Source organism: Canis aureus, chromosome 7 (assembly GCF_053574225.1).
Source record: "Canis aureus isolate CA01 chromosome 7, VMU_Caureus_v.1.0, whole genome shotgun sequence".
NCBI classification, from domain to species: domain Eukaryota; kingdom Metazoa; phylum Chordata; class Mammalia; order Carnivora; family Canidae; genus Canis; species Canis aureus.
In genome coordinates this window covers 27323560-27340807 of record NC_135617.1, presented here as the reverse complement: position 1 = coordinate 27340807, position 17248 = coordinate 27323560, and the positions used below count along the sequence as shown (strand labels likewise).

The window sequence follows — 17248 nt, the reverse complement described above, 5'->3', positions numbered from 1 at the left end:
GTGCTGGCTAAGACCCAGGCCCTAAAAATGTAGTGGGGGGAACAACATACAGATGGATAAGTTGCCCTAACGTGTGGTAAGTGATATTACAGAGATGGCCAAAAATGCTAAGGGGGCAAAGAGAAAAAGACTAACCCACTGACAGGAGTTAGCAAAGGTCATGAGACCAAATTCCAGTCAAACCTATGATTTTGTCAGGATAGAAGATTAACATTGTTTTCAGCTCATTTTCATTTTCCTATTTCTCACATTTTCTACATAATACAGAAAGTTGCCCTAGAACCTAAGTGTGAGTGTCAGCTTCTCTGGGCTTCAGGTATACAAACCATTCTTCTACTCTACTTGAGGTCTCCTGAGTTGCCCGTCAAGTTATGCCTTGCCTTTTCTCCATTGTATGGATCCTATATTAGAAACCACATACTCACTGGAATTCATAAGAAATTGAACTGGCAGATATTGAACATATATAAGAAACATTTTAATATTAATGCTAGCCTATTGGATATCTCAATCTATTAGACTTACAAGCTTTATCCCACAAAATGCCAACTCTCATGTTAAAGTTTCCTTCACATAACCACAAATACAAAGCTTAGTAAATAAATAATGAACAATGATGTGTATATATTTTCTTGCTGTACCTAGCAAGATGACCTGGGAAATATAATGGGAAACATCTGGTAATTAGTGAAAAAAACAGAGTCTAGTTCTTGACTCAGTTCTCTATTGTATTTTGTGCCTGTGTAAAGTCAGACAATCTTATTGCTTATCCCCTCTGCAAAGTAAGTCATCTCTGTTTATCTGCCCTTGGTGTGAATAGATATTATCTTGTTTGTTAAGATTGAGGAAAGGTTTCCCATGGCCACCTTCAAGCTACAACTGGACTAAATTCAGGTAAGCTGATGGTGACCTCCTCCTCACATCTCCCAAATACACCGCATAGCATAGTGAGCCTCCTGAAGGCAACAACATCACATCTCCCCAAAGTGCCCTTTCTTGGACTGAATAATTACACAGAAAAGGTGCCAAACAGCTTTCCAAAAGATGGTAGAAGCAGCAGGATGACCCTCATGTGTCCCCACCACCACACACTAAATAACTTCATGAAAAGCATGGATGAGAGATCCCTAACCCCACCACAGGAGGACCATGAGAGAGGAGGTCCTAGTGCAACAATGAATGGGTCTCTACCACTTCCCTTAATGCCCAGATTTAGACATTCCACCCTGAGAAAAAAAATGCATCAAAAAAGAAATTCTGGAGTAGAATCTCATGGGAAATGCCAAAGGAATCATCTCTACTCATGGCCAGTAAATCCTGACCAATTCTACTCCTCACCTCACAACAGCACACCTTTGCAGAAGGAAGTCCAAACTAGCATAAAAAAAATATACACAGAAATACTGTTAACTACAAGAAAGTAAGAATAAGCATGTTCACAAAGCAACAGGGCTTACCGTCTCAGTATTCTCTCTTCCACTCCAGACTCAGATAAAGAACCCGTGATCCCAAAGATTCTGTATGATGGAACATGACATCTGCAGAAGTCGAAGGGCCTGGGGTGGGGTAGGGTGTACGGGAAGCTAAGGAGGTCAGAAGGCCTAAATTATAAAGTCAAACCTCGGATCCTAGTCTATCCTTAAGATTTTTGTTTATCCTTAAGTTCTTGGTCTATGCATCATATCTCACTTTCCACATAATACAGCAAGGAGATAAGAGGTGCTACAAGTACAAATTTGGAAACAATCAGACTCTTAACATTTATCATTCTCTATGTACATGACAGATAAGCTGTCACCCCAAAATCCTGAAAAGACATGTTAATCCTTGTTTGTAATTTTACCAGTTAAGACTTTAATTTTTTTAAAGATTTTATTTATTTATTTAAGAGAGAAAGTGTGAGAGATAGAGAGAAAGAGGGGAAGGGAGAGGCAGAGGGAGAGAGAGAAGCAGGCCCCCTGCTGAGCAGGGAGACTGACAAAGGGCCCAATCCCAGGGTCCTGGGATCACAATCTGAGCTGAAGGCAGGTGCTTCGCCAACTGAGCAACCCAGGAGCCCCCCAGTTAAGACTTTACATGCAAATGTTTATGTGGGATTTCAATATGACTTAATAAGTTATATTATATATATCCATTTCATAACCTATGCTGACAATCCCTGAGAATAACTAGAATTCGATTTTATGACAGGTCCCAGCACATATCCAGAGCAGGTCTTCACAAATTCCAGACTATAGTCTGTCCTCTAACCTCCAGCCCAGAGAAGTGAATATGACCAGGATCATCCAAAAAACTCCAAGGCCTTTTTACATGAGGCTCACCTGTGAACTTGGACAGAGCTCCCAGGACTTTGAATCTGATACTTACTGTTAGCTCCCTTAGCAGTAATGCAACCAGCCAAATATTCACATTCAGAGAGATAAACCTTCACTTTTCCCTAAACTTTACTCTGAGATATGACAGTAAGAAAGACAGAAAAAGCGTACCCAGGAACTTAATCTAGAAGTGACTTTTCTTGCTTTCTTCAAAGTTCCCTCACACTGCTAGCATAGACAGAAAAGACTGTCACACACTTTGGGAATATAGAGAAAGTAAAAACCCTGAAATTCTCTGCCCTCTTTACCTAATTCAAGCCAATATGTTGTGTCCCTGACCCTCTTCAGTTTTTCACAAACCTCATTGCTGTATCATCTGGTCTCAGTGTGACATCTAACTTTAATTGGCTAGGCTAGAGGGATGGAGCAAACTGGGATAAGAAAGACAGATAGAAGGGGGTGTTCAATCTACACTAGGATCTTTCCCTTCCACTATGTCTCCATAAGTGCATACAATTTTAATTATTAAGAATAGCAAAAAGACAAAAATCTTCCCTTCAACTTTGCTTCATTTTTGACATATTGTAGGCACTGATGTCTCAGCATATAACATAAAGTCAATTTTTGTAGACAAGAATTCTAGAAATTTCTTTTTTTTGCAAACTAGGACAGAATTCTATTAAGGTACAGGCATGCCATGCCCCAGCTCATGTTGGGTTTCGAAGTGGACAGTCAATAAGCCAGCAAGTTTCTGAGCATGTGTTGTGCATGGGGATGGGCCCATACCCACAACATTTATGAAATAAAATAAATAGGCAAATTGCTTAGGATTTAATAGAGAAAGTGAATCAAAACCAAATTTACCAGCCTCTGCAAAAGAAAAAATAAAAAATAAATAAGCAAAAATAAGCAGACTTAAATGTATATATGGATTAACATATTTGTTCAACATTTATTATTTGCGATGCACATACATATAACATTGTCAGTTACACATAGAAATAAGCAAGAATTATGGAATGCCTGGGTGGCACAGTGGTTGAGCACCTGCCTTTGGCTCAGGGCATGATTCCAGGGTCCCAGAATCAAGCCCTGCATCGGGTTTCCTGCATGGAGCCTGCTTCTCTTCCCTCTGTGTCTCTGCCTCTCTCTCTCTCTCTCTCTCTCTGTCTGTCTCTGTCTCTCATGAATAAATAAATAAAATCTTTAAAAAAAAGAAAAGAAAGAAAGAAGCAAGAATTATACCAAAGGAGTGTAGTTTCTTAAAATAGCCTGTGAGCACTTTCTTGTCCAGTAATTCTCCCCTACCTCTGGTGCAGCAACCCAAAAGAAGAATTCACTGCATAAATACTATGCATTAGATACCTAAGATAATATTTTTCTTATGAAATGGCATATATTAAGTGCTCAATAAATGTAAAGTTCCCTCCCATCAGTATTTGTCTTTAAATCTTTCTGTTTAACTTGATATTGCTGAGTAACATCCAGAATGTTTGGAATGTTTACACCACTGCCATTCTTAGACATTGAAAACAAAATGAGTCCAAGGATATTCAGTGTGGATATATATTTTTTCTTCCCTGGAATTACAATCAGTTGAGTGCAAATGGAGTATTTGGCCAGAGTTATATATAAATTGTGACTTGAATTCATTGGATTGAGAAATGATGCTTCCTGGTCATCTGGTCCATGAAGAGTAAAATATCTGAAACAGTATAAAATGAAACTAGCAGAGAGGGGAAGGCAATGCTTCTGGAACAGCAGAATCGAACATCCATAAATCCAGTGCTCAATAAAAACCATGAAAAAACTGGCAAAAATATCAAAATCAACTTTTTTTAGAACTTTGAAAATTATTCAAAGGGTTCAAAGGGTCAACAGAGCTTATTAAAAAAAAAAACTACTAAATCTTGGTAGGTAGACCAGGAACATTTCAAATGGAGTTACTTCTCCCCTTCACCCTCCCTCCCCAGCTCCATACCAGTCCCTTGAAAGCCACTAACCTGGGAGGCCCCAGAGGGTCAGAAAGGCTCCGGAACTCCTCACTATTTCACCTGACTCACAGTTCCCTGGAAGAGCCACATTCACAGGGTGCTATGTATTTGACTGACTCAGAGTTCAGCTCCACAGGAAAAGTCCCATTCCCAGAGCATTGATGAAAACAATCAGATTCAATTGTGTAACATTCCATCTGACTAACACTGCAATACCAACTGGGGCAAATAAAAGCCTGGCAAAAAAATATAAAAGGAAGATCTTGGGAATGAGACTTCCATAAGGGGCTTTGAAAAGCTCTAACATATTGCTGGAAATCTAGAAAATCATATACATGTGTAGGGCTGTGCTCATCCCCAAGAAAGACCAGAGACAGCGCCAATCACTCACCTCTGGCTGACCTTGAAGTTCTGCATAAGTAGGAAGGGAAGGCTAAGATAGACTACCTAAGAGTTGAAGGTATATCCTCAACACACACACACACGCACACACACACACACACACACACACACACCCCTTATCAAAAGGTGGAATACTTACTGGGTCAAGTCATTTAAGGAAATCTTTTGACCAATCAATTGCTGACCAATAAGGTATAATGACCTGACCCAGTTGATCCCTGCAAAACCAGTCTTAAAAATAAAAATAATGAATTTTAATAAATTAATTTAAAAGACAAAACCAACCAGAAACTTTTGTAGCCACATACTAGAAAGAATACAGACTCTATAGAATTTGTCCAGAAAAGTCACTACACAAAGAACAACAAAACAGCAACAACAAACTCTAGGGGCAGGGTGTTAGAAATCTGGTTCCAGAGTTGCCACATTGTATTCCCTAAAATGTACAATTTTCAAGGTAAAAATATAAGTATATGTGAGATGCAAAGAAACAGGGGAGTGTGTCCTATACACAGAGAGGAAAAAAGAAGTTAATAGAAATTGTCCCTGAGGGTGTTCCATGTATTGATTTACTAGAAAAAGATTTTAAACCAGATAAGGAATCAAAGGAAAATAGTCTGACAACTATATCTCATCTTATAAATAATATTAATAAAGAGGCAGAATTTTATAAACTTAAAAACCAAATATAAATGCCAGAGTGAAAAAGTACAACAGCTGAAGTAAAAAAAAAAAAAAAAGAAAACAAAATCACCAGAGGGACTCAACAATGGATTTGAACTGGTAGAACAAAGAATCAGTCATCCTGAAGACAGGTAAATAGAGATTACCCAGTCTGAGGGACAGAAAGAAAAAAGGGAATAAAAATGAACAGATGTGTAAGATACCAACAACAATATGCATAATGGGAGCCCCAAAAAAGAGTGGAGAGAATGAACCAAGTAGAGGTGGTCATAACCTTGAAAGTGAACAAATGAATAAAACAACTAACTCAGAATTTTGAACTTACAAAAGCCATAAAGGCATTTCATTCTTGTTATTCTGTTTATTTTCATTTACTTGGGCAAGGATAATGTTAGACAGGTTTCAGCCCTGAAGTCTGTATGTTTGATGTGACATTGATTTGAGTGATGAAATTTTCATTTTGTGCTACAGCAAATTTATATACTTGGAAAAATAAACTGGGAATCTTGCAAAAATTGATGATAAAACAAACCGCAGCAAATTGACATTCTGACACAGTGGGGACTCCAGCTATGCCGTTCCTTAAACATAAGACTTCCTCTTAGCAATAACTGATCAGTAAGAAGATTTTGGATTACCCTCTGTTCAACCTTTAAGTAAGAAGAAATTCCAGCAGAACATACCTTTGTTTGAATGAGGAGTGAGAAAAGATTGAAATGTTCCTCTTCCAGACTGCTGACCTTGCTGGTCAGCAGCACCGCCAGACACTTGGACACCAACTTACAGGGCAGTAGCTATCAAGGTCAATGGCTTCCCAGAGACCTCTTCACCAGTTTCCTTCATGGTCTCACTCTAGTGGCCACATGTGCTTGGCTTCTTGGGCTCTCCTGCAGGCTATCACTAGTTCAACAGCATCAGGGCATCAGGAGGGCTTCTCTCTGGTGTCCCTCAACTCTCCCCTAGATAACCACTTCTCCAGCTCCTCCCACAATTGCATCAGACCTAATTCCTACACTAAATCCCTCTTCCCACTGTCCTCATGGCGGATCTACTTTCCTGACTCCCCTGGATTGAGAAAGCTGAATATCCTTTCTTATCACACTGTGCCAGCAGCAAGCCCTTCTTTCCCTGCAACAAATGGATGCCTTAGGCTAAATAGAGCTTATGTTTCTACAGTACAAAAGAGAAAAACAAATTAATAATTTTCAAATTATTACCACTCAACAGAGACCTAACTGGGCCCAGTAACATGTTTTCAACTGGATCAGCCCTAACTTACTAAATACCTATAAGACAAAAAAAAAAAAAAAATACCTATAAGACTTAAGAAAGGGACAATGAAAGATAAAGTTAGAAAGAGTAAATGCTATCAAACAGTTCATAAAGCTTATGGATCTGGAAAATATGAGGTCACCGAGTTACCACCAAAGAGTACGTTCATGAGAAATGCGATGTTTAGAGAAAACGTCACAGTGTTTTAGTATCGAAGGCCTCAAGGACCATGCATGAGAATAAAATAAATCTGGGGATAAAATAGTCACTAGTCACTAAATGGAATGGAATATTGCTAAGCTAATAGCTAATAGCTAATATTGCTAATTGCTAATAGCAAGCAAAAGCTCACTGAAGACCATGATGATCTTTCATCCATATATCTCCAAAGTACCAGCATCCCAGGTGATAGCATGAGCTAGAAAAGATACAGGGCCAGAGTCAGTCTCAGATACTCTTGGTGCTTGCCTAGCACAGCTGGTGTAAACTTTTCTGGCCTTCATAAAGACTCTCTGGGAGCTAAGCTTTTTGTATTCCTCCAGAGTGGCAATCAGGGAGCCCCTTAAATGATATGGCCATATGGCATCTCTGCTATTAATGTCATATTTGGAACTGAATATTTTTCAGGGGATCTAGGCAGCCTGGTGCCTAGAGAAAAATGATTACCCAACCAAGAAGAGAAATTAAATGGTTTGAAATTCTCCCACCAGTGATTCCCTCCAAGTATAAAAGAGATTACTTCTAGACACTTGAGAATTAGCCATGCGTGTCTTTGGTTCTTCTTTTTTTTTTTTTTTTTTTTCCTTTGGTTCTTCTTGTGCCCTTTCCAGAGACCCTTTCTCAGCTCTACCATGCCCCCCACCAGTCTCTATTTCCCAGCCCTGAATTTGGGGTTCAACTCAGGCAAGTGTCTAATGGTCCCTTTCCCAGTTCTCCAACTCTTCCATGGAACGTTCATCACTTCAGTTTCTGGTATCAAAGGTGATCACTTGCTACTCTAATCAACTTGCCAGTATCCACAATGTTTTAGGTAAGGTCATTCCCTCCCACAGCCAGGGCCCTCTGCCACTACAAGCAGCAGATGTGCATTTTTTTTACAGCCCTTAGGTTTTCTTTTTAAAAAGGGGAAGCACTGCTCTGAAGTGCTTCAGTCCAAAGGCAAAAGTCTGTTTGATTCCTTCCCATTAACCTAAAAGGGGGCATTTTTTAAAAAGTTAAGTCTGAAATCAAAACAATCAACTTCACTGTCTCCTGTAGCCCACTTCTAAACCAATTCAGTAAATAGTATTGCCCTACAGACCCCACACTGCACCTATGATTAAGGTCAGCACTGCACAGGTCTCTGCAGAGTAGGGAACTACTCTACTGCACAGGTCTCTGCAGAGTAGGGAACCATGAGGCTGGTTTGCTTGAGAAGTCCCAGCTATGCAGAGGTAATTATTGGTAACAACCCTTTCTACTCTACTACTCTCTACTGAAGAACCAACAATTCTGGGAGTCTATGGGGCTTAACTCTTGCCTGTTCCTCTACCCCTATCCCAACCATCTTGAGAGCGCCTTATCTTGCCACTGCCATTTGTTTCCATGAATAACTCTACTTTCTCCCAGAACTCATAAGAATGCCAGCCCCCAAGGTGCCAAGCAATGCTGGGTCCCTGGGGTTCTCACTGTGCCAAAGCCATACTGTATTCTTTGAAAGAAATAAAGAAAGTCTCTCTTACTCTCCCTCTCTGCACCCTGCATCACTTGGGTCCCAGAGTGGTGACTATCTGTGGCCTGGGCCTCCAACTGTTTCCTGACAGCTCAGTCTATAGCCTATCTCCACAAGTCTCAAACTTGTCTCCTTGAGGTGAACCAGGAAATACGGCAGACCTCCACTGACATTGGCCTTTCCCCACTCTTTCCCCCCACCCAGGTTCCTGCCTCCAACCCATGCCAATATTGAAGGTCCCAATCAAGAATAATTAGGTCCTACTGTAGCACCAGTCCTGCCAGCACAGCAGAAGTGAACATTTGCTGTTACAGGTTGAATGTGTCACCCCAAAATAGATGCTGATGTTCTAACCTGTGGTACCTGAAATATGACCTTAATTGGAAAAAGGGTGTTTGCAGATACAATCAAGTTAAGATGAGGCCATTAAGATGGGCCCTAATCCAATATGACTTCTATACTTATAAGAAGAAGAAAAAAAACCATGTGAGGACAGTGACAGAGAATACCATGTGACAAGAAATATCAAGGATGGACGACTACTGCCAGGAGTTAGGAAGAGGCAAGGAAGGATTCTACTCAGAATCTCAGAGGGAGCATGGTGGCTGACGCCTTGATTTTAAAATTCTTGCCTCCAGAACTGTGAAAAAAATAAATTTCTGTTGTCTTAAGCCACTCAATTTATGATAATTTGTTACAGAAGCCCTAGAAAACTAAGACACGCATTTGGCCGTAGGTGGGAGCCTCCACTGTACCTGTTCTGAGATGGCATAAATGCACTCCACCTCATTTTGCTTCACTTCTCTGACCTTCTATTTGCTAACCACGGAAAGTAAAGGCACAAAGCAGCAAATCTTACGTATTCTAAGGATAGGAGAGTGGGCCAAGAAGCAGACTTATTTTCTGATATTTTTCAGAACCCGCCAATATTGGTGCTCAGCAGCCTCATTACTGTAGGAGATAAAAAGGCTCCCATCCTTTGTTGCTGGATAAACTACAACCAGGGCATTGGAGTGAATTTGGGTAGAGGTGTGGGACAGAACAAAACATGAAAAGGGAATTGCCCATTCTGACACCTTCAGAGTGATGTGCTCACATATTGTCTTGATATCAAATCCAGATCAGCTGGGAGGTCTCATCCTCCTCCTGATGTGTGCACAGAGAAACACACATTTTCTATTAAATGCCAAGGTCACCCGCAGGGTGCTTTGGCAGAGCTGTGCGGAGAAGTTGTACAGCACCTGCCTACATATGTTTGGCCCTGTGCCCTCTCCCTGCTTCCCCTCTGATCAGAAGCACATTTATCCGCAATTTTTTTAAGTCAGAAAAATAAAGAATCTCTCCTAGACGTTCTGATTTTTTTAAACCAATTCCAGACCACGCATAATATTTTTGCTGAATTTCAATTATGACATCCTACTGAATTTATTCTGTTCAGATACAGCATAAAGGGAAATTCACCATCAATAGATATGAATATCTATTGCTGCACTGCTGAGCTCTTCTCTCACTCCCCCTTAGGCCCCTTTCTTTGCTACTTTTTTCTTTTCTCTCCTCTCTCAGGTTTAACCTTTCCCCTGATCTGATCAGCTTCCCTCCTTGATTCATCCAATCCTTCCCTACTCCTCCCCCAAAACCATCATAGCCAGGCCAAGGCAAGTCAGGAAATAGGAAAATTTGTTCTTCAGAACATTGTGTTCCCTTTTATATACCTTTCCTCCCCTCAGCTCACCATTGCTCTGTATCCAATGGAACTGGGTATCTTTCAGTACCTTGGTTTTCCTATTTGTATAAAAAGACTTATTCTTTTCATTTGTAAACTAAAGAAAATAATACCATCTTCAAGGGAGTTGTTGCAAGGATTAAAAAGTATGAGTGCCTAAAACTGTGGACCCTCCAAAACTGTTACCTCCCTCCCTCATTTTAGCCCTTTTCATGCTCTGCTTCCTCCCCACTCTCCATCTCAGGTCCTGATAACTGGCCATACTGTGATTTTAAATGAAGGTAGAGCTTCATTCAAGAACACTTATTTTAGTCAAGCAACAACAGATATTGGTGAGGATGTTGAGAAAGGAGAACCCTCTTACACTGTTGGTGGGAATGCAAGTTGGTGCAGCCACCCTGGAAAACAGTATGGAGGGAAGTTCTTCAAAAAGTTAAAAATAGAGCTACCCTAAGACTCAGCAATTTCACTGCTAGGTATTTATCCAAAGGATACAAACACAGTGACTCAAAGGGACACCTGCACCCCAATGTTTATAGAAGCAATGTCCACAATAGCCAAAATATGGAAAGAACCCAGATATCTATCAACAAAGAATGGATAAAGAAGATGTGGTATATATATACACAATGAAATATCACTCAGTCATAAAAAAAATGAAATCTTGACATTTGCAAAGACATGGATGGAACTAAAGGGTATTCTGCTAAGTGAAATAAGTTAATCAGAGAAAGACAACTATCATATGATGCCACTTGTGTGGAATTTAAGAAACAAAACATATGATCAGAAGGGAAGGAGGGAAAAAGAAAATAAGGTGAAATCAGAGAGGAAGACAAACCTAAGAGACTATTAACTATAGGAAACAAACTGAGGGTTGCTGGAGGGGAGGTGGGTGGGAGCCTGAAGTAACTTGATGATGGACATTAAGGAGGGCACCTGATGTAATAAGCACTGGTGTTATATGCAACTGATGAATCACTAAACTCTACCTGTGAAACTAACAATACATGATATGCTAATTAACTGAATTTAAATAAAATAAGAAAGAAAGAACACTTACTTCAGACCTTATTTCTAATTGATGAACAAAAACCTTTAATACTTGATCAAGGCAATTTAGCCTTGCGGGGCAATGGGAATCAGAAAAAGAGGGACCTCTTCTGTCCAGGGAAAATGCCCATCCAGGTGGCACTATAACTTCACAGCCCACCCTGCCCTCCCCATGTTGAGTTACCTCTTGTGATAGAGAGATGGAGACAAAGAAGCAAAGACGGGTATACAGAGGGTTATAGTCCAGTTATTTAAGTGGACTACTCTGATTTTGTTCCCTGTACCCCATTCTAGTTAGTATATGGTAGTCAGAGATGTCCCTCTCTGCTTACTTCAAATATAGCCTAACTTAAATTCTAAGAAAAAAAAGTAGTTGAAAACGTCCAGCCCCTTTCCTTGCGAAGTTCAAGCCTTCTTGTTGGAGAAGTGAAGGGTTCAATACATGTATTGGTTCAATGCTTACCAAAGCTTTCTTGCTTCCAACAGATTTACCAGTATATCCTAGATGTCACCTGAGGCTTTCTCAATCAAGAACCTGCATACAAAAAAAAAAAAAACAACCTACATACACTTGACTTGAGCCTTCAATTCCACGGTCTGTGATAGTCCAAACTCCCCATGGTTTCTGAAATTTCCTAAGGGTATGATTCCATGAGATCTCTTACAATTCTGCCATCAGTATTGAGCAAACTATCTGTTTCACTCCACACTAATCCGGTTGCAAACTCAGCCTTTCTTCATTTCACAAAGATATTTGTTTTTGCAAACTGATGTATGAATTTGGTAATTTCACCGGTCAAGGGGAGTGTCCCATCACGTATTACATTGCATCCCACTACCCCACGACCCTTTACTCTCCATTCTCCACAACTCCTCAGTGATCCACAAATTTTTTTCTTTTTTTTTTAAAGATTGATTGATTGGTTGGTTGGTTGATTGATTTTAGAGTGATTGAGAGATAGAAAGAGAGAGAGAAAGCACAAGTAGGGGTAGAGGCAGAAGGAGACAGAGAGAGAGAGAATCTTCAAGCAGACTCTCCACTGAGCACTAAGCCCAAGGCAGGGCTTGATCTCACAACCCTAAGATAATGTCCTGAGCCAATATCAAGAGTCTGACACTTAACTGACTGATCCACCCAGGTACCCCAACAAATTTCTTTTTCTGCCTCACACAGAGTAGCTTCACTCTCTTCTCTCAGCCTTGAAGCCAGCCAACACCAGGCCTCAAAACAGTGAGCATCTGCGCAAGAGAAATCACTGGACAATTGCTAGTACAAGACATAGGACAACTCTGCCTAGGAGACTCTGTAAGGAAAAAAGGAAAACCCATGAGCTTTAGTAGCTAGAGCTGAAGACCATGGGTCTGTCATAGATGCTGACCCAGAGAGAGACAGGGATTAATGGAGATAATCTAGTTGAGCAGTGGGGTAGGAAGACTGGAGAAGAGAAAAGGAGAAAAGAATGCCATGATTCATAGACTGTTAAAGGCCAGCTCAGAAACTCAAGCAAGGGATCCCTGGGTGGCGCAGCGGTTTAGCGCCTGCCTTTGGCCCAGGGCACGATCCTGGAAACCCGGGATCGAATCCCACGTTGGGCTCCGGGTGCATGGAGCCTGCTTCTCCCTCTGCCTGTGTCTCTGCCTCTCTCTGTGTGTGACTATCATAAATAAATAAAAATTTAAAAAAAAAAAAAAAAAGAAACTCAAGCAAGACATTTGCCATCTCTGAGCCTTATTGCCCTATCTGCAAAGTGTTATACTCAGGATTGAGTCCTCAGTCTTACTTAAAGATACCAACAATGAAACCAATTGTCCAAAGCAGAATTACTTTATGAAATGTGTTCAGCATTTTGAAAGAGAGATAATTTTTTTTACTCCATGAAGGCACTGATGGTAAATCTCAACTGGACTGATGTGCTAAATTGCAACCCAGGGAATGAATGCCAGGGTAATTTGGATATAGCATTGGTCATCTTACCAATGGCCTAAGCTGATTCAGCTAGTTAAACTAGCTGGTAGCAGGTAGAAGAGGGCAATTCTCTGATTGTGAGTGTAATAATAGCTGTGTTTATTTATAAGAACCTTTCAGGATGCTTTCATGGTCTCTTAGGGAGAGAACATATACATTTATCTTGGAGGAGAGCATGTGTTTCCCAAAACCCATGTTCCCATACTGTTAAGTCCTACACCCCTCTTTCCTGCTGCTTCCCTTTGCTAATAAAATCTCTCTATTGTTCCCAATATAGAGAAGCCAATGAATGTAGGGGTAATAATATAGTTACAATCTGTGTTGATACTGCCCTGGCTTGACCTGATGGGCCAAGATGGTATGGGGAACCTACCTCACATACACCCTTTGATATGATTCTGGTTTCCGCTAAACATTTATAAAGTATAGAGGAATCAAATAAATGAATGTTTCTGCTGTTTTGGACTAACATCCTGTTTCAGATTAACACCAATCCAAGGGACAAAATAAAAAATAGGTTAGAATTTTCATCATCATCATCATCATAAAGTAAAGGAGAACACATAATTTCATGTTGATGTGAAGTCTAAAGAAAGCAGAAAGCATCAGTCTGAATATCTTCAAGTCTATGGTTTCCTGGGGAGTGAAATCTTTAGGTTTCTGTTTATTCCTTGGTATTGAATAGTGAGATGATAAAACATAAGTTAAGCAAAGCTCTTCCTCCCATGCCTTTAGACAAATTGTCAACCAAGCGACCCATGATGTAAATAGAACACAGTACATGTAATCTAATCAGGTTTCCAAGCCATTGGTGTGACCATAAGTCCTCTCTGTTCCTGCAGAAGGAGAAAGGGGACAGAAAAGGACAGAGAGAGATGAAGTCTAAAAAGTGACTCTTGGGCTTACTGAAATCAGGCCTTTTACATGCGATTTTCAATGTGGATTTTCTGTGAATACTTGATTAAAGAGTTGCTTCACAGAGAAAGAAAATGAAGAAGAAAAAAAGAATTCCAAATGTCAATTTTAAAGAAGTGATTAGATGATTCTTCATTCTTAATTTATCCTTAAAGCATGTACAAACACATGCCACTTATACAGATCATCTAGAACTGACTTTAAGAACAAAAAGAAAGCATAAGACCAGTGCTTGGGATTCACTTTAAAAGAAAAGGTGTCAGGGTGTCTGGGTGGCTCAGTGTTAAGCATCTGACCCTTGGTTTCAGCTCAGATTAGGATCTCAGAGTTGTAGGCTCAAGCTCTGTATCAGGGCTCTCCACTCAGCAGGGAGTCTGCTTAAGATTGTCTCTCATCTCCCTCTGCCCACCCCTCTTCATGTGCACATATGTGTGCACTCACTCGCATGTCTGCTCTCTCTCTTTCAAATAAATAAATCTTCTAAAAATATATAAATTTATAAAGGAAAGAGTGTCCACTGAAAGATCCTTCTCCACCAACAATAATGTCAAACATGACTGAGAAGACCCACAGCAAAGTCCAGACCAACTCAGCTTCAGAAGCCTCCTAAATCAACCTCATCCAGAGTATTGGCTGGAAAAGCACATCCACAGTTCTGCCCACTGTAACCATGGTTGCAACCAATGGAGTTGGAGGGTGCTAAGGAAAAGGGAACAGACAGCTTGCTGCCAGGTTTTAGGCAGGGGTTGCCAAGAATGAACACACTAAAATTACCAGAAAATTCCATCCTGCCATAGATTTGGGTGATTCAATGGCAGAACATACAACCTGCACATTTTGAAGGGCTCTGTTATCAAAGCCAGAGAAACTCATGACCATCAGTAACGTGCTTGTCTTCATGTCAATCACAAGGGCAGATCCTGCATTTTCAAGCTGATTGTACTCACTGCTAATGATGGGGATTTTTTTGAGTCTCTTAAGAATAGGCATCAGTGAACTTCTTCTGTAAAGGTCAAAGAGTAAATATTTTAGGTTTTGTAGGCCATATGGCCTCTATCACAATTATTTAACTCTGCTGTTATATCCCAAAAGCAGCCACAAACTATATATAGTATATATATATATCTATATATAGATATAGATATCTTATTTATATATGTTATATAAGTTTATATATATAACTTATAGTTATATAACTATATATAACTATGTTATATATAGTAACTATATTATATATATATATATATATATATATATATTTATAACTGATGATGACTGGGTTTCAATAAACCCCTTTTTCCAATAATAGACAATGGCCAGATATGACTCACAGGCTGTAGTTTGCTGAGCTTTGCTGTAGACAATAACTTGCAGCTCCAACATGTTCCCGGCATGGCTGATGCATAATTCACAGAGGATGTAGATAGAGATGGACTTCTGTGTTACTATCATGCACTTGCACTTACTCAGATCAACTCTCAATGAAACATTCTGGTATTTTCAAGGTGGCTGCAGATTCTCTGAAATTCTTCTATTGGAAGACTGTAAGATCTCCATCTTCTCTTCTTTAACTGAAACTATATCTGTGGTTGCATGACCAACAGAATACAGCAGAAGGGATACTGTACCCCTTTCCTGGCCTTGTGTCTGAAAGACTGGAAGTTTTTAATCCCTGCCCTCTTTTGGAGCATTTATTTGTGGAATCCTCCAGCTGCCATGCTGTGAGGACGTCCAAATAGTCCCACAGAAGGGCCCTCATGGAGAGTTACTGAGGCTCCTGGCCAACATCCTCTGCTGGGCTCTTAGCCTAGCCCCTAAAACACCCTTCATAAGACTCTCTGTATCTTCTCTTATCTGTTGTTCAGATGCCATCTAGTAAAATACTCCAAGGTCTTGGGGAATAACAAAGCCACTAGGTGAAGGAGCCTAGGTCCCTAAGGTACTGAATGGAGCAGAGACATCTCCCCCAACATGCATCCCACCAACCCATTGCCATCAATCTTCCATGGACCATGACAAATCTTTACTTATTGTGCCACTGGGATTTTTGAGATTGTTATATACTCCCAAAGTTGACATACCATAAAGAAGTAGGAAACAAGGAAGGTAGACTGCGGTGGACTAGTGTTACAATAAGATAGCAGGACTCAAGGAAAGGGAAGAATTGGCAGTATTTCCAAAGATAAATCAGTAGAGCTCCATGACTGGCATACACTGTGAATCAGAACCTTCTGGGCTCTAGAACCTAAATGAGAAGTATGAGTTGTTTATTCAGTGAAACCTCCTCAACCATAAAGCTTATTTACACAGGGCTTATCAGATGCACTTAATACATGGGGCTCTTTCCCCAGCTGGTCATGAGGAAGCAAGATTGACAGACAGTGGGCCCTGAGCTATTACTGAGAGCTGTCAACAGCTTCCCCTTTACCCTTCATACACACAAGACCTGAAATTACTAATTACTTCTTTTGCTAAAGAAATGTAATGTCCCAGCATATATGGGAAAATTGTCTGAAAGGACTTACGCTTTAGACCTGAAGTTAGAAAACTATGTCCACAGGGCCAAATCCAGCTTGCTGCCTATCTTTGTCTGGTCCATGAGTTAAGAATAGTTTTCACCTTTGTAAATGGTTGAAAAAAAATTCAAAATAAGAAAAATAACCTATGGGCAAATGAAAATTAAATGAAATTCATGTTTTAATGTTCCATGAATAATGGTTTATTGGAACACAAGTATGCTGTACTGTCTGTAGCTGCTTTCTCAAAATGGGAGTCAGGTAGTTGGGATAGAGAACAGATGGCCCACAAAGCCTAAAATATTTACTATCAAGCCCTTTAAAGAAAAAGTTTGTAGGTCCTTGCTTTAGACCATTGTGGTCCATGACTCCTTGATCCTGAATTAATTTACTAGACTGTCCCTTCCTTTAACAAGTTCTGAGGAAAACAGTGCATTTCTGCCATCTTACTAAGGAGGTGGGAGGCAGAATGAAGGAAAGTATCAAAGGTCACACTCCCAGGAAGTGAGTGGGTGAGAGATCTCAGTGTCAAGAGAAGTCATGAGGCACCTAGGAGAAGGATGTCTGGCCCAGTGAAGTAGTCAGTGAACAAAAGGGAAGGAAAAAAGTGGGAAAAAATTTAAAATGCTCCTTGACTTAGTCCCAACTCTCCCAACCTATCAACATATCCGCTGATTTTAATGTATTATTAAAGTAA

The 17248-nt window shown here is 40.2% G+C and overlaps 1 protein-coding gene across 22 annotated transcripts in view; it reads right to left on the bottom strand.

Annotated features, from left to right (window-relative positions):
• Positions 1 to 17248, bottom strand: part of LOC144317176 (uncharacterized) — a 324931-nt gene that overhangs the window by 144070 nt on the left and 163613 nt on the right. For 13 of the 22 annotated variants that reach the window (XR_013383092.1, XR_013383093.1, XR_013383076.1 and 10 more), the window contains one exon: positions 11618 to 11689. The exons of the other annotated variants lie outside the window; for them this stretch is intronic. The gene's annotated coding sequence lies outside the window, so the exon portion shown is untranslated. The remainder of the gene's footprint in view (positions 1 to 11617; positions 11690 to 17248) is intronic. 22 annotated transcript variants of the gene reach the window in all.